A 24,046-nucleotide genomic window follows, 5' to 3' on the forward strand; every position below is an offset into this window, starting at 1 on the left:
CATTAAGCAAGATGACATGATGTAAACAAGATAAACTGATACATACGTGTCATGTTCCCTTCTGTCACTGGAATTGAGCACCACAAAATTGAGCACATTACAATGCACCTCTCCCGGTGCAAGATAAATTAATCTAGTTGGCTAAAGCAAATCAATAGATCGGAGAGAAACACAAAGCTATAGCAATAATGCATAAAAGAGTTCAGAAAAAACTCAAATAATATTCATATATAATCTGATAAAAAAACTCACAATTCATTGGATCCCAACAAATACACCACAAAAAATCATTACATTAGATAGAACTCCAAGAACATCAAGGAGAACATTGTATTGAAGAAAGTCGAGAGAGAAGAAGTCATCTAGCTACTAACTATGGACCTGTAGGTCTGTGCTAAGCTACTCACGCATTATCGGAAGGGCAACAAGCTTGACGTAGAGCCCCTCCGTTAGCAATTCCTCCTCCGGCGGAGTGCCGGCGGAGGCCTCGAGAATCTCAGAAGAACAGAAATTTACGGCGGCGGAAAAAGTATTTCAGGTGGATCTCTGATCTGAGAGGAATATTTGAGTATTTATATAAGAAGAATTAGGGTTGGAGATGTCACAGGGGGCCCACAAGCCTGTTAGGTCAAATAGCAGTGCCAGGCACTTGGTACCACCTGCCACAATATATTTCCCATGAGAGGCGCTATCCACAACGCCAAGTTAAGTTCATTGTCACCCAAGGAGGACGACAAGTTTGCCCCTTTATCGCCACCATCACCTATGAAGGATACTTGAGTACTTGGCTATGGGTGCCACCCTTGGCTTATTTCAAACTGGGAGGAGGTGCCCCGATATCGTACCGTCGTAATATTTCAACATTATTAACTATTTTAGTTTGATCTTTAGTTGTCTTATGATATAAATATGTATTAGTACGCATTAGTTTTGTAAGTTTTTGTTCCGTCCCCGTGCCATCAATGTAACGTGCGTGAGAGTCACTATAATAAAGATTAGCGTGAGTATCTTTTATTTTTTGTTGCCATGTATCCCATCTTTGTAAAATAAATTTCATATACTTATCTCATGGGAAGTATTGACTTCACATGGGGTGTAGGAAATAAAATCTATTGGAATTTAAAATGCATAACATTGGTCATTGAACTCCAGGGAAAATTGCAAACCCTCCCCCCCTCCCCCCCCCCTCCCCGCGATCGCCCACGTGTGTTGTCCGCTCTTAGGCGACAAGAGGGCGAATCTCTAGTCAGGACACCCCGGGTGCCCCTTTCTCCTCCCGTCGTAGTCGTTGGTGGCCCTCCTCGGCTTCGCCTGTGCCGTTGGCGGCGATGGCGGAGTGTCCCTATGTGCTCCCCTGCCCATCTGTGCGCCTCTCCCTTCTCCCGACGGCGACCCCTCCTCCCTAGCCACCTCTGCTGGTGTGGTGCTCACCGGCGGATCTGGCCTCTGCGGTGGCTGCCATCCCGGTCGTGCTCCAAGGCGGCCTGAGATCCAGCCGCCCGCCTGGCCGCCATGGTGGCCTCCTTCTAGATCTGCGCTGGAGGCGCCCGGTGGCCTTTCTTGGCCGGTGGGAGGAAGACAAGGGGATGTGCCCCTCTGCTTGGCCTGGGCATGCTGCCCCTGCTCCCGTTCTTGGGGTTGTTTGTCCCCGGCTAGATCTGGCTTGTTTAAGCGATGCATGCCCTATTCCCTGGAGGATGTCGTGGTGGATCTGGTCCATCGTTTTGGTGTGGTGAAGGGGCTTCTTGACATATTGGTTCGTGATGCATGGATGCCGGGGCGGCGGCCTCATGCTGTGCGGGCGGCACTGGCTCTGTCGCGAACGGCGGCCGCAAGTTTTGTACGCAACTTGGGTCGTGTAGGCGATGAGGTTGTCGCCGGCATTCTCTGTTTCTAGTGAAGATCGAAGCCCCCCCGCTCATGGATGCACCCACCGGTCTGATCCAGCCTTGGCGGCTTCATCGCGATGACCCGTTGATAGTGTCCCAGACTAGGGGATGCATGCGATGTCACCCCTCCATTCATGCGTCGGGCCAAGGACCCACCGGTAACTGAAGAATGGGCCCTGCATGCCCTGTCCCTCGGCGTAATCATGACAGAACCCTCCGAAGACTTGGCGTAAGGAATATTTGAATAATCGGATGCTTATCCCTAGATTGTAAGAGCCATCACTACAAATTTTGCTCTGTTTTGCAACGTTTCACTTTTATCACATATAACCGTTTTTCATCAGGGAAAATATACTGGGTACGTTTTCCGGCCATCACCTCCACCATCACCGAAGCACCGTCATAAAAAATGAAATATTGATGGTACCATTTTTTTCCGCCATGCAAGATCACATCCTAGCTGACAAACTTAAAAACGTCGCTGAAACTATCTTCAGCGATGGACATAAAATGTCACTAGAACTATCATCGTATACATCTAGAAATCATTGCTGATACTATCTTCAGCGTCACCCTCATGTTCGGAATTCCTTTCCTTTTATTGGACAAGACCTAAAACTAGTCATTAACACAAATAAAATTTTAACTCATTTTAGCCAACCTTTTCATACACTTGCAGTTCAAATTTTAATTATATTCACTAAATGCTTAGAAATAAACTAAATAACTTAAATATAGAAAACATAGCCCCAAAACGGCAAATAATTAGATGGAATATGTAATGATTTATGTTGAGTGCAGAAAAAGTTTCATGGTCAATGGGTGAAGAAGTGGTTGATTTTCCATCAAATTTGACCGCTCCCTCTCGAAACCAAAATTCTTTATCCACGATGGTCCGGTTTCTTAGCACTATATGTTACAACAATCGCGAGATATTCTCAATTTTTTACCACTACCTCTTGGCATCATATAATGAGCTCATGCGAGGTTTCATGTTTTTCAGACTTTATTTGTGTTTTTCTTTCATTAAAAACCCAATAACCTTTAATGTTTTTCAGACTTTTTTACCACTACCTCTTGGAAACCTGTTTCTTTTATTCTATAGGGATCTATAGTGCCTAAAATAGATTTTTTTTAGATTTTGATTGAAATTTTGGCATTAGAAACCCAATAACCATAATATGCTGGGTCGAGTCTTGGCCACATTATCATGGTTCGAATCCCCTTTCTTATATTCTCTAGTGCCTAAAATAGACTTATGTTTTTTGTTTGCATTCTTTTGCATTAAAAACCCAATAACCTTAATATGTTGGGTCGGGCCTTTATCATGGTTGGAACCCCTTTCTTCTAATGTATAGTGCCTAAACATAGACTTGTGTTTCCTATTTTTTTTTTTAGATTTTGTTCGCATTTTTGGCATTAGAAACCCAATAACATCAATGTTTTGGTCGAGTGTTGACACTATCATATTTGGACTTCCTTTCCTTTTATTGGATAAGACCTATACATAGACTCATTAACAAAAATCTGATTTTTTTAACCCAATTTTGACAACTTTTCATGCACTAGCAGTATTTTCTTAATTATATTACCAAATCCTAGAAATGCACTAAATGGCTTAGAAATAGCAAACGAACCGTAAAAATACCAAGTTTTGATATAGAACCAATAAGCTGCATTTGGTAGAATTAAGAATAGAAAATAAAATAAAAGAGAGAAAAGAAAAGAGAAGGCTTTTAGGGTCTTCTTCGAGTGTTTTGTTCTCTAGTGTTTTAGTCTTCCAAGTGTGAATACTAGGCAAACAACCAATTTGCCTATTGTCGGGTTTTTGAGAGTGGTTTCTCAGGGGACTCAACAAAGGTCATGTTTGCCTAGGTTCATGTTCTACAGTTCATTTGCATTCGGAATTAAGAAAAGATCAATAACCTTCATGTTTGGGGTGCACTATTGGCACACGCTTGTTCATTGTGTTTAAGCTGTTTTCCGAGTGTTCTGTACTACTCCCTCCGTTCGGAATTACTTGTCTCGGGAATGGATGTATCTAGAACTAAATTAGTTCTATATACATCCATTTCCGAGACAAGTAGTTCCAAACGGAGGGAGTATTTGCCTAGTGTTACAGTTTTCGGAGTGTAAACACTAGGCAAACGACGGATTTGCCTAGTAACTGATTTTTGCCGAGTGTTTATCGGGGACGTTAATTCGGCAAAATTTATCCTCTTGAGTGCCCCATAAAATACGCTTGACAAACAACATGACAGTGGACAAAATCGACAATTCCAGTAGGGTTAATCCGTCGTTACTATACTTACATTGCACTCCACAGTAATGAGCCAGCCCGTTGTATGCCTCGTCTCTTCCTACGGCCGCTGCCATCATCCCGTTCATGCGGGCACCCATCCGTGCAGTGAACACATGATTGTTGTAGCTAAGCTCTGACTGATGAAACCCATCCATCTGTGCAGTTCAGACGGCCTTATGCTCGTACAGTACTAGTTAGCTGGGAGGGTTGCTGATCCGCGTGCAGAGTTGTTGACACCCTCCCTCCACTTCCAAGTGTTAGTTAACTAGGGTAGCCGCGCGTGCCGTGTTGTTGATCTACATGCATGCCCCCTTGGCGTGTGCGCGCCCCCTTGATCTTGACATTACATTGGTGCATGCAGAGATGCACTACCCGTCCCATCCACACATGCTTGCTATGCCAATCTGTGAGACTGTTGCTGAAGCGGACGGAGCATGGCTACAAACCAAGGACAGCCTTGATTAATAAGACAAATCGTCTCCATGCTCGTATGCTTACCGGCCCATTATTTGTCCGACGATGCGCGTGACTTCCAGAAGATACCGTGCACAGGATGGTGCTATTACAATACATCTATCACACCCTCTTAACAAAAACTGTGAGATGTATATATCACACATGTTTAGATGGTGCTATTAAGTTTTTTTTAAAATATTTTTCTCCATAGCTTTGAAGGTGGCATTTGCTTCATCGCTTGACCTTGAAATTTTGCTACACTGAACATACACCGCAGAATCTTCCGTGTATAAATTTAGCACTTTTCTGGGTTCATTTGTTATATTTAAGTCATTAGTTCCATTTCTATATATGTAATTAAAATGTCAAATGCGAGTACATGAAATAATGCATAAAATTGCATACAACAGATGAAAAGTAATTTCAAAGATCTATGTGGCGAAAGTCAACCACAACCTTTGAGTTTATTGGCTTATAATCTTAAAAAATATAAATTAAGTTAGAAAAACCTAAAACATGGAATGGTTTCACTATATGACCTGAGTATGTTGTGGTAAAATTTGAGAAGGCTTCACAACAGTTGGGACGTACGCAGCTTAGATATCAATCCCCTCCAAGGAAAAAATTGTGGTCGTGTGAGTGAATACGTCAACTTTGAAGGCGAACTAATATTTGCTTCATCCTTTGACCTTGAAACTTTTTCTACCATTAACATACACCATAGAATAATCCATGCTCAAATATAGCATTGTTCTAGGTTCACTATTCATATTTAATTCATTAATTTCATTTCTAGACAGTAATGGACATAATCCAACTTTAACAAGTACATGAGAAAAATAATATTTAGTGTCCTGAGTATATACTAGCAAAAGAGCCCATGCGTTGCAATGGAAGAAAAAACACAACACACTCTTAACCGAACAACCATCACTCAAGATCACAATAGGTCCATCTCCTTTATTTTAGCGACGCATCATATATGTGTTGCCGCTTATCTTTCTTCTCACCCTCGCCGGCGATGGCCTTAGTGTTCACACAAACCAAAACATGTTTGAATGTGGTTAATCCTAAGACCTCTCTCTCTCTCTCTCTCTCTCTCTCTCTCACACACACACACACACACACACACACACACACACGTGCGTGCGATGAGAAATCTGTTGTTTTCCCCTGTGATGTATTCAGAGGTATGCATCTGTAGTTCTTGATGTTTTCTTTTCCCTATATGACTATAGTGGGCGTTTATTTGCAACCCGGATCGCCGCCTGTACGAAAGAAAAATGGATCGTGCGCTATAGTTATAAGTTTGCTTCCAAAACAATATCTAAAAAATATTTAACAGGTAAAATTAACATCATATTCAGATTTCACACATTTTTCTAATCAAATTTCATATATAAGATGTTAAAATCAGAGTTACGGTATAAAAGATACGTATAATTTAGAAAACCATTTGTTTGACTTAAATATCTTCCAAAATAATCTTTATAAATACTTAACTGGTTAAAATAATCTTATATTCATATTCTACATATTTTTCTAATCAAATTTCATATATAACATGTTTAAATCGGAGTTACGGTTTAAAAGATATGGGTGGTTTAGAAAAGGATTTGTTTGACTTAAATAAGATCTGCGGATGGAATACCTAAAAAGTCAGGGGTGGTTTCAGAAAACTGTAAAATGACAGTTCGGTGCGACTTAAATCCGGACTGCGGATTGATTTCATAAAAACGCAGGGGCTTTTTTGCAAAACGGTACAATGGACAGCAGAAACCCTACGTGCTTTATTATTAGGTAGAGATATATGCCTCATACAAGAAATGAAAAAAATCAAAGATCTTTGTGACAAGTCAACCACAAACTTGAAGTTTATTGGGTTTTTTTAATAGAAAATTAAACTTATGTCTGACAAACATGAAACATGGCATGGTTTCAATATATGCCCTCATATGCTATAGAAAAAATTGAGAATATTTCACAAAAAATGGCTTGTACACTACTTAGAAATTAAACCCTCTCCAAGGAAGAATCGTGGTTCGACAGTGATTGTGTCAGCTTTGAAGGCGAATTGATATTTGCTTCATCATTTGACCTTGAAACTTTTTCTACACTCAACATACATCATAACATCCTCTATGTTCGAGTTTTTCATTTTTCTTGGTTTATTTGTTATATTTTAATCATTAATTGCTTTCCTAGACATTTAATGGACATAATTCAAAGTGACACTATGAGTACATGATATAGTGCACAAAAATAGTTTTAAATAGTATTTAATGTCATGAGTATGTATGCCTTATACAAGAAATGTTAACAAATTCAAAGATCTATGTGGCAAGAGTCAAACGTAAACTTATAATTTATTGTTTATTAATTCTAGAAAATGTACATTATGTCTGATATACATGAAACTTGGTATGGTGTCATGATATGACCTTGGTATGATGCGTAAAAGTTTGAGAAGGTTTCATAAAAGTTGGCATGTACGCTGCTTAGGAACCGAACCCTCTCCGGCGAAGAATCATGGTTTTGCAAGTAAATACGTCAGCTTTTAAGGCGAATTGCATTTCCTTTCCCTGTTTGACATTGGACTTTTTCCCCATAAGATACACCGTAACATACTCCATGTTCAAATTTATCATATTTCTATGTTCATTTCCTATATATTTAAGGTTAACGGATATAACTCAATTTGAACTATGAGTACATAAAGTAGTGAATAAAAATAGAAACAGAATCACCTTCCAATAAATTTTACAGGTGCATTTACTTTAAAAAATATTCCAAATTACAAATGTATTATATATCACTTTGTCTTTTAGTTTCCTTGTGCAACTAGCAACACTAGTAAGGTTGACACCCTTGTTAGAACTGTTGGTGAAGTTTTATTTGTGATGTAGATACTACCAGTATTGCAGGGTTCATTTGCCTCACTGAATTGATACATGCATAGTATATAATTGTGCACTTGAGAACCCAACACTGCACTTCACAAGTCAAGAAACATGGGTTGAGGAGGTACCAACCCTCGCAGACTGGCCCAAGAAAAACAAATTCGCCCTTTTTGGATATATGGGCTTTTGACATTGCCTCCTAACCTTGAACTCGCATGGAAGTAAGTTGTTCTTATTTATTTTTAAGAATTTATTTCCATTCTAGGTCCAGAAAACAAAGCAGAGAAATCTGAAATTCCCCAAGGTAGCCTCTCCGGTTCATGAAGTTTTCAGCTCAAACTTCTCACTCAGAAAGTTCTTAATAATTTCATGTCAATTATTATTATTATTTGTGAAAATGCGAAAGTATGTCCAAAGTTTTGTTCACTAAAATTTCACCCCGAAAAAGAAAAGAAATCTGCTCAACATGCACGGTACGGCTGTCTGGAGCTTATACATGGCCCGGTACACTGAAGCCCATGGAGGAAGGCGCTGCTGGTGGCCCGCCCATGTGACGCAATTCTCTCACTGAAAAGGGGTGTGTGGGCCATGGCGGCAGTGGCTAGGGCCCAACTAGTATTTGGCGTCTTAAGCGCCCCTTATACTTTTTGCAACTTGGCGCACACCCTCCACAATACAATTTTCATTTTTACATATTTGTACAATTCCTGGATTTTTCTTTTAATGCTTAATAATTTCTTACCGCAATCTACATTTCCTTTGTGGTGGATCTTTGGTTAAGTGTGCAGTAGGGATTCAGACCCACTCTGCTGCAGCTCTCCAAGCTTTCATTGAGAAGAGTCTTGGTCATTTCGTTGATGGCTTTGTCAGTCAAACAAGTTGAACTGTAACGCAGTGGATCTTTGGTGACGCCAATATACATACACATTAAACCCGGCCGGCGGCTTAAAGCTATGATCCTCCAAGCTACCCAGCACCGAACCAGATCAATCCCAGTTAATTCGTTGCCCAATAATGCCCTAACCTTTGAGAAGGTAGGTGCAAGTTTGGCCCATTGAACAGTGGTTAGCCGGCCGGGAAGAGGATGCTTCAGGTTCAGTCGCTGGTCACGGTAGCATGGTAAGGGATTTTCATCAGCAGGAGAAGTATCTTTGAAGTAGAACCAGGTTTGATTCCAATCCTTGGGATGGCTTGGAAGCGAAGCATAAGGTAAAATGGCGTCTCTGCGTCGCTGAATTGAGATCCCTCCAAGTTCTTAGCTTGGACCGTCAGTAAATTCATTCTGGCGGTTCAGGAAAAAATACTCTCTGAAGAGGTCAACACTAGGTTCTTCTTGAAGGTATACTTCACAGAAGACTTGGAAATTGTAAATACTGGATATGGAACTGGACCGAATATCTTGAGGATGAAGTTGCATAAAATGCAGAACATCACGAAAGAATTTTGATCCGGGCGGTGAGAAGCCCCGGCTCATGTGATTAGTGAAAACAATAACTTCATCGTCTTGCGGCTGAGGTTTGGCTTCATCCGGTTTAGGAGCACGCCGGTGAATGATGTCTTTGGCCGGTAAGAAACCAATTTTGACATAATCTTCGAGCATTGCCTCTGTAACAATGGATGGGACCCAATCGCATGACGTAACGGTCTTGGTCATGATGGAGTGCACGGCCTACACAAGGAGATTCAAGATGTTATTAAACCGGCAGATATCTGACGAGTTACAAATTATTGTTTAAACCGCTATACAAGGATAAAAGCTATGGAGATCCAGTTTGGAGTATGCGGATTGTTAAGCCGGAGGATTGAATTATGAGGATGAACAAGCCAGCTTGGTTAAACCGGAAGGATATGGCCGGATTATTGACTTAAGTGAATAATGGCGGCTTAAACGGGGCCTAATGTTATATGATGGGTCACGGTTTATGTCATAAGCCGCCATGGCAGTTTCAGTGTTTTGAATCTATCAAGTGAAAATTTTGTTAAGGGGCGGACAAACAGATTTCACAAGCTAGAGCTATAATTTCGGATCTGTGACAGTTCAGAAAAGGCAGTGAAAGTAAAACCTAAAGGTGGCGGCAGTGAAAAACTTTGATGCTCTTATGTGGTCTTCTATAGGGAGATGTTATTCAAATGATGATAAAACTACTTCCGCGCAAGATCTATGCCCTATCCAAATTAAAAGCTATAGGAGTTGAAGAAAGTAATGAAGAACATCAAGAACACCGAGGAACATCCCAAACCCTAATGCAGATCTAAGATGAAAGGGGGAGGTGCACTTATAGGTGATGAGGATCAGCGGTGGCGCGCTGGAGTTCTCTGGTCCAGTTAGGTCGATGCGGTGGCCTGAGTTGATGCAGTGGCTGGAGGTCGCGGCGGCGGGATCGGAGCGCTCGTGCGGCTGTGTGAAGGAGGAAGACGAAGAAGGAAGCGAGGACGATAATGAGGAAGACCCCTGTCCCTATTTATAAGGGGGCGAATACAAGGCATGTGCGGGAATCGAGGAGGCCCAAATCATCATGTGGCTATATGGACGCCTCAATTTTTGGGATGTTTATTAAGATAAGGATCAATTAAGATGTTCTGGGCCTCGTGCGGAGTTAATACGAAATGATGTCATGGCGGTTTAAGAAGATTTTGAGAGCTAATGTCATGGCGGGTTACGAGTGATGCACATTCTTACAAGTCACATATTGAAGATTGATATGAACAAAGTTCAAATCAACCTGGGGCTAATGTTGGGGATATGGCTATTGAGTATGAACCGCCCAAGAGGGGCCGGGTCATACCACTGGCGATTATCCATGAAGGTGGCGGGTCATAGCAAACCCGCTGACGGCCCAGACCTAGAGGTGACTTAGGGGCCAAGAGGATGAACCTCCATATGAGTAACTTGTATCTAAGGCAGGTTTAGTTAGTCATCGAGCCGGACACATTGTCTATGAGCCGTCTGTGACTCCGTAAGCCTCCGGGCATCGACCTGTGTATATAAAGGGACAACCCAGCGGCCAGTCTGGGCAGAAAAAAAGAGATCGAGAACTAGGTCAAGCGTATTCACTCCCTGGTAATCGAAGACCAAGCAATAACCATCCTACAGTGGATTAGGCTGTTACCTCCACCGCGAGGGGCTGAACCGGTATAAACTCTCTATGTCCCTTGTCCCATTTAACCCCTTCAAGCTAACTACGTTGCGATGGCTCCACACCTAAGTCCTTACGCTAGGACATCTGACGTGACAATTCCACGACACTCCCTGAGACAGCCGACAAGAGGCGGCTGCCCCTGTGTGTGCCTTGCCTCCTCCAATCTAACTAGTTACTAAGCTCCCAGGAAATGCAAGCTCCTAGTAAATCGTGTTTGGTGAGGATCGATGAAGAGATTGTACTGCTGTCCTGTGGCCCCTGGTTGTCAGGTATAGTCGGTTTGCTTCTTGCCCAGTTGCCCGCACAAGCCCGACCCTCTCTGTTTTTTCTTTGATGTTTTCTTCCTGCTCGAGTCTTCGCCCGCTACTCTCATAGCCGCCACCGGCCATCTCCTCCACCGCCGCACCTACTTGCAGCTGCTCGTATAGATATGAGTCCAACAAACCTTCAGGTCTACCTCTTCCCAACGAACCAATCAAGCCGACGCCCCGGCAAACCCTGGGATTGAACGCCGGCGCTGCCTCCGGTTCTCCCCACCGCTCCTCTGGCTGCCATTAGCTCCATTTGGCGTTCTCCTCGCCCCGCCTTCTCCGCAGTGTGCGTTTCTCTTGCGCCATCCTCTGCGACTCTGATAAAAAAATTATTTGGGCGGGGGAGAGGTGGTCAGCGGCTTAGATTTCTATGGGGCGGCGCGCACGGCTCCGCTTTCCTGCTGGCGGTGGAGGGCTCTGCCGTGGTTGTTGTATGGGTCGTCTGTCTCGGTCTTCTTCCTGTTTCGGCTACTACGGCGGTCTTCGTCCAGATTGGTGTGTTCCTTTTCCCATCATTGGCTATAATTTCTTTCTTTGTTTGTGGTGGTGATGCACTGTTGTTGCGATGGTGCTTGCAAGCCGGTATCGTTCGATTGGGCGTTGTAATTTTTGGGTTGTGGTTGTTATGGTGGTGGAGTATTCATGTAGGTTGTGGGCTTCCTGATGTTGGTGCAGCCGATTGGATTTTGGATTGCGCCTAGCACATTCGTTGTGCCAAATGGTCTGGTGAGGTTTTGTTGTTTACATGTGGTGATGGGTTGTGTGTTTCCTTCGTTGGTCGGGCTCGGCTGCGGTGGCGGCGGTGGATTTGGCTGGTGGCCTGGTGTGGGTCAGGCCATTTTTCCTTCTAATTTTTATTATATCATGTCCATGGCTAAGTGGTCATACCGATTTGTGCGGCGTGTGGCAGGGTTGTCCTTTTGTTGTGCTCTGCTGCGGCAGAGTTTTTGGTGCATTAAGCTAGCTGCATGGAGTACTTGAGTTTACAAGTTTAAAACATAGTTCTGATGCTGGATTTCAAAGGTACTCTTTATTGATGATGGCTAAGAATAAAGAAAACATCCAGATGAAAATTTCCGACAATTGAAACTGCTCTAACTTTTATGTCCATGAATAGCTAGCAGCTGAAGGCTTCCTTTTTTTCTTTACTGCCGAGGGATAATCTGATATCCCCATATATGAATTCTTTTCAATTTTGCAATGTGGTTGGCTTTTCCAGTTTTCTCTTTCCTTATGTTCTATGTCTGACATATATAGGATGCTGATATTTAGCCTGCACCAAAAGTTTAAATTCCGTCAGTATCCGTAGATATGTTAGGAATAGACATGTTGTTCCAAGCAACAATACAAAATAATGTGAACTATAATAGCATGAACCATAGCAATGTTCCATTACTGTTTTCGTGTACGACTATTTGTAGTTTTGTCACTGCCCAACATACAAAGGTAGAGATACACAAGCAGAATTGTCATCATGCAGTAGTATTACTATGGAAGCAACGGAAATATAGAAATGAGATCAATGGAGATAGTATCTTTTGATGTAATCTGTACCCTTCAGTTCAAACACAAAATGTTATCACTATCAAATCAGACCATTCAGTGGCAATAACATGAAATTCTGAAACCAATGTGCAAATCTTACACCAACAGGTCTGCAACGATGCAGTTGACTAACCATGATAGGCTTCCTGGTTGTTGAGAACTAAGGGAGAGCTCATAGTAAAATCTTTGTTAATACTTTGCACACTAATAGTGTGATTGGTTGGGTGTATAAGCTTAGACTATGTTGAGTTTGTGCAGAATCCTTTTTTTTCATCACACTGAAATCCTTGTCCCTTTTGAACCATCGCTACATTATAGATGACTAAATCTTCTGTGTTCAAATTTAGCACTTTTCTAGATTCATTTGTTATATTTAAGTCATTAATTTCATTCTATATATTTAATATATATGTAATTAAAATGTCAAATGCGAGTACATGAAATAATGCATAAAATTGCTTACAGCAGATGAAAAAAAATTCAAAGATCTATGTGGCAAGAGTGAACCACAACCTTTGAGTTTATTGGCTTATAATCTTAAAAAATATAAATTAAGTTCATAAATATGAAAAATGTTCCCAATTTTGAAATATTTCATGAAATTTTTGAAAGTTCAGAAATTTGGCAAAAGTTCATGAATTTAGAAAATGTTCAATTTTTTTAAAAATGAAAATAAAATATAAATATACAAAAACAAAAACAAAAAATGTAATCTGAAGCTTCGAAGTCTGTCCACAAACTTCTACAAGCTTCCAAGAAATTGATCAAAACCCAACCAAAAAAGAGAAACAACAACAACTAAAAGGAAAAAGACACGAAAAATATATATACGAAACCGACCAAACAAAACAAAAATAAAAAAAGCCCATTTATCGTGCGAACTTTGCTCTCTATTGGCTGCACCTCTCGATTCACTCTCGAGCTGACTGCCCATCCGTGCACTCGCTCGCCTTTCTTTTTAAAGTAAGAAAACAAAAATGGCTATAAAATTTTAAAGTCAGAAATGTTGACACATTTTAAAAATGTTCACTGATTTGAAAATTTTAATGAATTTGAAAAAATAATGAATTAAATCCTTTCGTGAATTTGGAAAAAGTTCATGAACTTGGAAACTGTTTGTGGATTCAAAAAGTTCATGGATTTGAGAAGTGGTCATGAATTTGAAAAAAAAATATGAATTAAAAAATAATGAATTTTCACTAATCTGAAAATATGTTCACGGGTTTGAAATATTCATGAAATTGTTGGAAGTTCATAAATTTTTAAAAAGTTCATGAATTTATAAAATGTTCAAATTATTTTCTAAATAAATAAGAAATAATAAATAAAAAGACAAAGAAAAAAGATAACCAAAAAAGGTAACCTTCCAAGTCTATCTAGAAGCTTCTACAATCTTCCAACAGGCGATTTTTAAGTATTTCTCAAAAGGAAGGAACAAATGAGGACAAGAGAAATTTGCTTTTAATTTTTTTCATCCAAGTGAGATATACTGCATATTATTCTTCCTTTTTCATCTGAAAGGGCTTTTTTTATTTTATTTCACTATTTCATTCCATCTAGATCTAAGAAAGAACCCAATGCACTGAAATTCCACTAATAACTAATATACAAAAAAGAAGAATAGATACAGGGTATCAAACCTATAGAGTTTTTGCTTCAAAGAAATAGAAATATCATGTGTGCATTTTTCGTTGGGGATTACCTAGAATAAAACGTCGTGTCTTCCTTTGATTCCTTATGCGGGATATCCGATCAATTAGAATTCAGGTTAAAGAGGGTCTTTATCCTCGTCGTATTCTTTATATGGAAATCTGGGGTCAGGGTATCATTCTCTTGACTCGTACTAACGATAAAATTTTTACTCCACGAGAAATTGAACAAAAAGCTGCTGAATTGGCCTATTTCTTGCGCGTAACAAGAAAAAAAAAGAATATGAAACGGACCAAACAAACCAAAGTAAACAAAAAAAATGTAGAGAAACCAGCCCCAAAAAATTGGAGGTTACCTTGGAAGGTTCCCAGAACCGGTGAAGAGTTAATACTTTAGTTTTATAAACCGTAGTATATCTGATACTGTTGTATTTTTGCGGTATTTGAAAAAACCTCTTTTTTTCGTAAACGGAGAAACACTTTCTCGACTTCTTCTTCCAGTCGTCATTTATACACAGCATGCAGTTGTACAACACTATAACGCCGACTGGAAACACGCGCAAGCCGAGGATTGGATCAATCAATCGTTGGAGCGAGGAATCGTACACTGATTGATTCTATGCGGCCAGGAATACAAGAGATGAGTACATAGCTCTACTACAGATCCTAGCATCTAGGAGTCGCAAGGCTACATGCATGCGGCAGCCATTTGCATGCACAAGCTGATTAGGTCGTTGTAACTCCTTGTCCTTCAGTGCAGCTGAGTTTAGTTCAGCTAGACGATGCATGCAACAGTCAAACACCTCCATAGTTTTGCTAAAATTGAGAAAAACTATGGTTTCTAAAAACCGAAGTAACCATTGCCCACGCATTTGAATACTGAGGTTTCACTTACTATAGTTTTGGAAAAACTGTGTTGCCACGCTAAAAGGGCAGCCCATCTAACTTCTTGGAAGAGGGTGTACGCTATGTACCGAAACTGAAGCAAACGGCGCCTGAAGCGCGAAATAGAAAATCGGGAAACAATTAGCCACAAGTTTTTTGATTCCTGCCTCCTGTGGACTTGGTCGTAGCTCGGCTGTATTTGTATTTAGACTCAAAGTATATGAGCTTGAGTGGTCAATGGAAGTGCTATTGCATCACGCTTCATCTGAATTATGGCCATCACAAATATGACGACTTTGTTAGAATTATTCTTATAGCGAATCTTACTATATAAGTGAACATAAATGATACATCTAGATGGCATGACAACAACATATAGTCATAAGCTGGATATGCAATTGGCCTTGCTCTTAGTTTGTCGGATACCGTCGGCTTCAAAGCACAGCCACACGTATAGTATAGCAGCAAGATTGTGTGGTCGGATATATGGGTGCATGCATCAACACGAGACGGTAGCTTGTGCTGTCACACACATCTATGTATTTTGGCTACAACGATAAAGGTTTGATGAAAGAAAAGCAATTGATCGAAGGACGATGCACACATACATGCATGAGATCAACAACATGGCACGCGCGCATACGCCACCTAACTATACTATAGAAAATATAAGGCCGTTTTGATCGAGGGACCATGCATGCACACAATTGGATATCAACAACACACGGCACGCGCTAGCTAACTAATATAAGGCCGTCCCTAGCTAGCTAATTTGTCTCCATGGATTCATGATTGGGGATTTGGGATGGGAAAACACCCCGGCGGTGACGACAAACCACACTTTCCCGAAGAGGCCAAGAAATGATGGCCCGGGTTGGTTGCCTCCCCGGTGTGGTTGCTTTGAGGCTGAGGTTTTCCTCCTTGGCCGAGTAGTGGTCGGTTTGGTTGCCTCCCCGGTGTATTCGTGGATAGTGACCAGTCAGTTCATGAATTCTCGTTGACCCATTGCACTTCTGATTGCCGGCGCAGCTTTAGGCATCCTCAGCTGGTGGTGGATCTTGGTCGTCGTCATAGTTGGAGGAGCCGTGGTAGTCGCTGTTGTCGGACAAGGAGTCGGAGATGATAGCGAGCTCCTTCAACTGCCGGACGACTCTGTCCTGCTACCGCTTCAGCTTCGCCATCAGAGCCATCTCTGCCGCCTCATTCTTCGACTGCTCAATGACAAGTCGGAGCGCCTTTGCGTTCTTCCTTGGTAGCCGGCGAGCATGCATCTCCATCATCACCAGCGACCGGTGGTAGACCCAAGCGAGGAACCGCTCGTTCTTGTCGGGCTCCGTCGGCAACCCACAACAGCGGCCCACAGATTGCTCCGCTGGGTCCCTTTCCTTTGCCCGCTGCCTCTCGCGACGGACGACGCGCGCATCTAATTCCGGCGGGCGCCTCTGGGCCGGTGGACCGGGCACTAGCACCCACCACTGCTAAGGTAGTCATGGACGGCCAATAGAGCAGCCACCATCTCCTCATCGTCGGATGAAGAATTATCCGAGTCGCAAATGAAATTTTGGAAAAGGAACTCGTCGGCGAAGTCCATTTGTACCTTGCGGGCAAACCGTCGAACAGCTTGCGGGTGTCGTCGAAGAAGCAAGCCGGCGAAGAGCCGCGCGCCTCCCTTGGACCAGGTAGCTGGCCTGGTGGTGTCAGACGAGCATGGCGGCGTTGTCCAAAGAGCTGGCCTGGGGCGCGGGGGGGGGGGGGGTTGAGTTGGTGTTGTCGACGACGTCGGGGAAGCTGCAGTGGCCCGGTGGCGAGGCGGTGGTGGTGGTGATGTTGGAAGGTGGCATGCTGCAGGGGAGGTATGTGGGTGCGAACGATTGGCGAGGGCAACGGAATTGGGCGGCGGCCGCGACGGGGTAGGGCGGTCGGGTGTTTGTTGTCGATGGGAGGAGAGAATGGCCTATGTGCCACCGACTGACGGGCCAGGGGAGGAGTAAGCGGGCGTCGCGCACGTCAGCCTCGTGTCTGTGCCAATGATTATGACGTCCAAATTTGGACCTGGAAGGGGCCGCCGAGCGGATGAAAAGTGGACGAGCATCCGTTTGGGACGGCGCATTGGGTCGATTTTTGTGTCGCGGATGAAATGGGTCGACGGGTTGGAGCTGCTCTAATGCTTTGGACTAGAGGCTTTAGTCAGTAGTGGTCGGTTTGGTTGCACTCGATGACAACGCATGATAATTTTAAATAGTTTAATGCAAATGTATAGCCCGAGGCTAGCTCAACAAAGTGCGAATTTCATCGTGCTGCCCACAAAAATGACAAATCTTGCTACCAGTCGATTCCCTTTTCAGCACATTGTTCTTTGACGCAAGCCATAAAAACACTAATAATTTTTTGAGGGAGCATATGACGTGACACTAATACGGTCAGCCCATTAATCCAGCAGAGGGCTAAAATATTTAGGGAGAAAGTTTGCGCCGGAGTAAAATATTTACTACTCCTTTACAGCGGATTGGGGGGCTACGTGCCGGTTAGAGGAGTAAAAGATTGAACAATCATTTTTTTAGAGGAGTAAAAGATAATTTTTACTCCTCCAATCGGTATAAGGGGTCGGTTACCTAAAATATAGAATTTGATTACAACCAATGAAAGGTATCAGACCTTCATGAGAATACTGGATCAATTCCTAGCGAGCAAGCTGCAAACTGAATTGCCAAAGAACAAGTCCAAAATCATAACAAATGAATCAGAGGAAAAGGATCATTTATCTTCCTATCCTTGTAACATAATATCATTTCGACTCCTTCAAATTGATCAGAAAATAGCCGCCATGACATCAGAGACTAAATGCTTATATTCCTTGAGTAGGAAACTTTGGTATAAGCTAGAAAAACACTATTTTTGGGGAGTATGATGACACTGATACGGTCAGCTCATTAATCCAGAGATGAATGAGCTAATCGAGAGAGCTAGCTGGCGGCGGCTCCGGACGGCGGTCCGCATGGTTGGCTCTTCAGCGGGCACCATGTCGGTGATGGTGGCTTTCCCTCTTGGCCGTGTGGACGGTGAGAGGGGTAATGGCAGGTGGCTCGGACGTGCCCTCGGGCAGTGGCTATGCCTCGATCCGGATCTGGGGATCTAGACACGTCGTGCTTGTCCTGGTGAACTCGTGGTGGCACAGAGCAGCTACTGAGCGAAAGCTCTACGCTTTGGCACAGACGACGGTAATGCTCGCGGGCGCTGCTTTCTTCTTGAAGACGTCGTTGTGGTGCTTCTCTCGGTGTTAGGGTTCTGGATGAAAACTCTTGTCTGCTCCAAACTCGGCAGCGGTGATGCCTGGCGCCATTCTCCCTCGCGGGGGCATTGTCGTGGGACTTAGGTGCTATAAGGCGTAGCGTGGCTGTGTACTCTTCTTTCTATGATCTTTATCGGTAGCGTAGTCGTGTGCATTCTGTGTGATCCGGTTATCTTAGGATCGACATTACACGAGGGCTTCCTCACCATTTTGTATCGTTCGGTCATGTACTTTATTCCGTTATTGCTTTATTTATATAGCAAAGCGAAAGCCTGTTTTGAGATCCAGAGCTAGCTAATTCAGTCAGCCACGGTGTTTACAAGGCTGCTAGCACCAAGCAGATCACGTGTCGTCGGTGCGCATCTCATCACATCTGCTGCTTCGTCGACATGATCACCATGTGATGATGGACAAACTATCTTGAGAAGCTTATCCAGGTTCTTTCTGCTGCCGCCGTCGGCCGCGAACGCGGTGGCCGCCATGTCCGGCATCTCCTGCATCCGGGTGCCTTGGTCGCCGGCGAGCAGCGACGACACGGCCTCCGCCACGGTCGCGCGCGTCATGGGCTGCTCAAAGACCGTGCCGAACCCCCAGACGTGCGCCACCATCCGCGCGTTCATCCTCTGGTCGCTGAAGAAGGGACGGCACGCCATGGGCACGCCGCCGGCCACGCCCTCCAGCACCGACGCCCACCCGGCGTGCGTCACGAAGGCACCCACCGACGCGTGCCGCAGCACGGCCGCCTGCGGCGCCCAGGGCACCACCTTGGCGCGCTCCAGGTCCAGGAACCCCGCCGGGAGCAGCGGCCAGTACTCCTTCGGCAGCGACCAGAGGAACGGCGCGCCCGACGCCTCCAGCTCGGCCGCGAGCTCGCGCAGCTCCTCCTGCCCTCCGACCACGGCGGTGACGACCGTGCCGAAGCTGGCGTAAGCGACGGCGCGGGCCGGGTGGCCGTCGAGCCAGGCCAGGCATCCGTGCGGGTCGGCCGCGGCGGCGTTGTCGTCGCCGGGCACTGGGAGGAGGTGGAAGGGGCCGATGGGGAGGACCTCCGGGAGCTCCGCGGCGAGAGCGGCGGTGACGTCGTCGAGGAGGAGGCCCGGGAAGGTGTTCAAGGCCACGGCGGTGGCGGCGCGGGGAACGCGCAGCTGCTCGGCGACGCGACGGAAGAGGGCGACGATCGGCAGGTGCATCTCGCCGAAGACGCAGCCGTCGGGGAGGTCCCGGACGCGGTAGCTTCCGAGGCCCGGGTGCGAGGTGAGCAGCTCGTCCGCCCGGCTCGCCGCTGCATTCATTCATTTTTCAAGCATTCGTCAGCTAAGAATCTTGCATCCATGAAAGCATCCACAGATAATCAACCGTGCGTACCTTTGTCGCCGATGTCGTCGCGCAGCGCGCCACCTTGGAGGTGCGCAAGGAGCGCGCTGGGACCGCCGGTCCAGACCGGAACCCATGGCGCCCCCACCGCAGCGGCCGCCTCGGCGGCCATCCAGAGGAACGCGTCCCCGACGACGCACGTGACCCTGGCGCCGCCCGCGGCGGCGCGAGCCGACTCCAGCGCCACCCTCACGCCGCCAGCCTCAGCGGCGGCCAAGAAGAGCCCGAGACGCGCCATATGGTTCGGTGGAGGCACCGGCGCGGCGCCACAGGAGCTCAGTGGCACTAACCCGTCCGGCACCTCCACGAAGCGTAGGTTGGCCTCGAGGGCATCCTGGTTCTTCTCCTGCAGCTGCGCGATGGAGCCGGCGGTGGAGAGGAAAGAGAAGATCGCGGCCGGCGGAACAGCTTCACCGCATGGGAGGCGAAGGGGATGGTGATCACCACCACGTGCGGCACCGCTGCCATGGTGCTCGACACTTACCACGTGAAGCTACAGGTGCAATAGCCAGTGCTCTCTCGTCTCACGTCCTGTATGGCTGTATCTAATGTATGTATCTAGCCGCCGCTCTTGTGCTTATTTATATAGCTGAGACTAGTACAAAATAGGAGTGGCTCACATGCAAACAGTACAACTACTGCTACAGTGTGTGTGTTTGTAAAAGTATTGGGTATGATCAAGATGGTAACGACCACCCTCAAACCGATAATCCTAAAACCCTAGCCGCCACGACCAATAGGCTAGCCTTCCGGTGCAGTCCTTCGGCGGCTCCCCTCCGCCGACAAACTCTCGCTCTCGTCCGTGGTGAGGGGCATCGCCGGATCCCACCCGTGCGGACTGTTTTAGCTTTGGGTTATAGGGCTTTAGTAGCTTAGGTATGTGGATCGTTCGATGTCTTGGATTCGGCGGCGGCGACGATGATGCTAAATAAAGAACATCTAGATTCTTCTCCGGCGAGGCCATCATCTTCATGGTCGATGATGGATTCAGGAACCAGTCTGTTCAAGCGGGGATGTTGTGGCGGCGGCGGCATCCTTGTGGTGGACTTGTGTCCTAAGGCTCCGTTGTTGCGAAGGCGTCTGCTTTAGCGTCGGCGCGGAGCTTGGGGGGGGGGGGGGGGGGGTGGGGATAGTCCAGGAGCGGATGCAGATTAAGATCTGCATCGACGACATCTAGAAGACTGGATGTGTGTTGGGTTCGTGGTTGATGGATGGCAGGTAAGGTTTTCCCCTTCGACGTCTTCGTCATGGTGGGGTGCCGGACGTGGAGTTCGATGGTGTGTCCGGGCTGTTGCCCCGGTTTGATTCGTTCAAGGGCAATGGCTTCACCTTTGGCGAGCCACCTTGAAGGCCCACTAAGCTGCATATCAGTGATGGAGCCGTGTCAAGCACGGATGAGGAGATGATCTGTCATTTTTCTTTTCTTTTGGTAGCTGTTGTGGTGGTGCTGAGGCAGGTGACGGACATTGATGTCAATCTCAGAGCCGTTCTGCTATCTTTTCAGTTTTGTCATGTCGGTTTTTACATGACTCGTACTTTGATCTTTATGATATAAATGAGACATGTATTACCATGCAAAATAAATTCTATATCCATGTAACCTGCTACGAAAACCTATGTAAACTATGTATCTAATCTTCTCGCCGCCCTATAAAAGCCTGTGAGTATAGTATTTTCACCTCAAAACACGTGTACCCGTGGATTTTTACCTTATTAAAAGATAGGGATATGGGCTTGTTTCTATCCTCACGGTGGCTGATGGTGGATAAAATTTAAAACCCGTTAGGTTTTGGTGCAAACCCGTTTCAGCACTACCTTCACACCTAAAACTTGCCAAAACCCCATCATCGTGTCTCTACCCTCAGAAATTTCACTTTTAGCTGCTAACCCACCCCTCGTCTAAAACCGAGCTTTGCTACATCTACGTAAAAACTCTTATAGGAATCTTATGTACGAGCTCACGTGGCCTGATTTGGTTAAAAAAATAAAAAAATAAGGCCCAGACCCACCTGGCAAATTCACGTGGTGGGGGGTTGGGGTTGGGGGAGATGATTAGAGTTAGGAAGGAAATTTAGTGATTTATGTAACCTGTTACGTACTTGTAGTCTAAAACCTTGCCCAGTCGTAAAAATCCCAAATCCCGACCTGCTACCTCACTCCGTTCCTCCATCCATCGCCAGAGCTCCTCCATTTGTTGCCAAATTTTATCGGCCTGTGCTTCCAGCGTGTAGTCCTTCATGCTCCCCTCCCTCCTCTTCTTGTAGTAGTAGCGCGGGTGCACGTCTATTAGTAGTAGCGTGGGTGCTACCCGCGCTACTACTATTAATTTCAAACACAAAAAAATTTATCAATCCAGTGCATGCTGTCAATGGCAGCAATGGTTTGATCCAGCGCCAGCAGGGGTCGTCGGAGGTGCGGAAGGGCAGCGATAGACCAGATCCATCGACGGCTACTGCAGAGGGCCCGGATCTATGGCCGAGCAAGGCGGCGGTGTTGGGTCCTGTTGGGGAACGTAGTAATTTCAAAATTTTCCTACGCACACGCAAGATCATGGTGATGGCATAGCAACGAGAGGGGAGAGTGTTGTCCACGTACCCTCGTAGACCGTAAGCGGAAACGTTAGCACAACGCGGTTGATGTAGTAGTACGTCTTCACGATCCGACCGATTCAAGCACCGAACGTACGGCACCTCCGAGTTCAGCACACGTTCAGCTCGATGACGATCCCCGGGCTCCGATCCAGCAAAGCTTCGGGGATGAGTTCCGTCAGCACGGCGGCGTGGTGACGATGATGATGTTCTACCGGCGCAGGGCTTCGCCTAAACTCCGCGACGATATGACCGAGGTGGAATATGGTGGAGGGGGGCACCGCACACGGCTAAGGAACGATCCGTAAATCAACTTTTGTGTGTCATGGGGTGCCCCCCTGCCCCCGTATATAAGGAGTCAAGGGGGAGGGGGTGGCCGGCCAAGTAGGGCGCGCCAAGGGGAGTCCTACTCCCACCGGGAGTAGGACTCCTTCTTTCCTAGTCCAACTAGGAGAAGGGGGGAAAGGAGGGGAGTGGAGAAGGAAGGGAGAGGGGGGCCGCGCCCCAAACCCTTTGTCCAATTCGGACTAGGCTTGGGAGGGGCGCGCCACCTCCTCGCTCCTTCCCACTAAGGCCCATTAAGGCCCAATACTCTTCCCCGTATTCCCGTAACTCCCCGGTACTCCGAAAAATACACAAATCACTCGGAACCTTTCCGAACTCCGAATATAGTCGTCCAATATATCGATCTTTACGTCTCGACCATTTCGAGACTCCTCGTCATGTCCCCGATCTCATCCGGGACTCCGAACTCCTTTGGTACATCAAAACTCATAAACTCATAATATAACTGTCATCAAAACCTTAAGCGTGCGGACCCTACGGGTTCGAAAACTATGTAGACATGACCTAGAACTATTCTTGGTCAATAACCAATAGCGGAACCTGGATGCTCATATTGACTCCTACATATTCTACGAAGATCTTTATCGGTCAAACCGCATAACAACATACTTTGTTCCCTTTGTCATCGGTATGTTACTTGCCCGAGATTCGATCGTCGGTATCCAATACCTAGTTCAATCTCGTTACCGACAAGTCTCTTTACTCGTTAAGTAATGCATCCTTCCGTAACTAACTCATTAGCTACATTGCTTGCAAGGCTTATAGTGATCTGCATTACCGAGAGGGCCCAGAGATACCTCTCCGACAATCGGAGTGACAAAACCTAATCTCGAAATACGCCAACCCAACATGTGCCTTTGGAGACACCTGTAGTACTCCTTTATAATCACCCAGTTACGTTGTGACGTTTGGTAGCACCCAAAGTGTTCCTCCGGTAAACGGGAGTTGCATAATCTCATAGTTACAGGAACATGTATAAGTCATGAAGAAAGCAATAGCAACATACTAAACGATCAAGTGCTAAGCTAACGGAATGGGTCTAGTCAATCACATCATTCTCCCAATGATGTGATCCCGTTAATCAAATGACAACTCTTTTGTCCATGGCTAGGAAACATAACCATCTTTGATAAACGAGCTAGTCAAGTAGAGGCATACTAGTGACACTATGTTTGTCTATGTATTCACACATGTATTATGTTTCCGGTTAATACAATTCTAGCATGAATAATAAATATTTATCATGATATAAGGATATAAATAATAACTTTATTATTGCCTTAGGGCATATTTCCTTCAGTCTCCCACTTGCACTAGAGTCAATAATCTAGTTCACATCATCATGTGATTTAACACCAATATTCACATCTGTA

General features: G+C 45.2%; 1 pseudogene; it reads right to left on the bottom strand.

Moving 5' to 3' along the window:
• Nucleotides 1-18,665: 18,665 nt before the first annotated feature.
• Nucleotides 18,666-20,208, bottom strand: LOC123085638 (anthocyanidin 3-O-glucosyltransferase-like; annotated as a pseudogene).
• Between the last annotated feature and the right edge of the window lie 3,838 nt (nucleotides 20,209-24,046).

Source organism: Triticum aestivum, chromosome 1B (genome assembly GCF_018294505.1).
Source record: "Triticum aestivum cultivar Chinese Spring chromosome 1B, IWGSC CS RefSeq v2.1, whole genome shotgun sequence".
NCBI lineage: Eukaryota > Viridiplantae > Streptophyta > Magnoliopsida > Poales > Poaceae > Triticum > Triticum aestivum.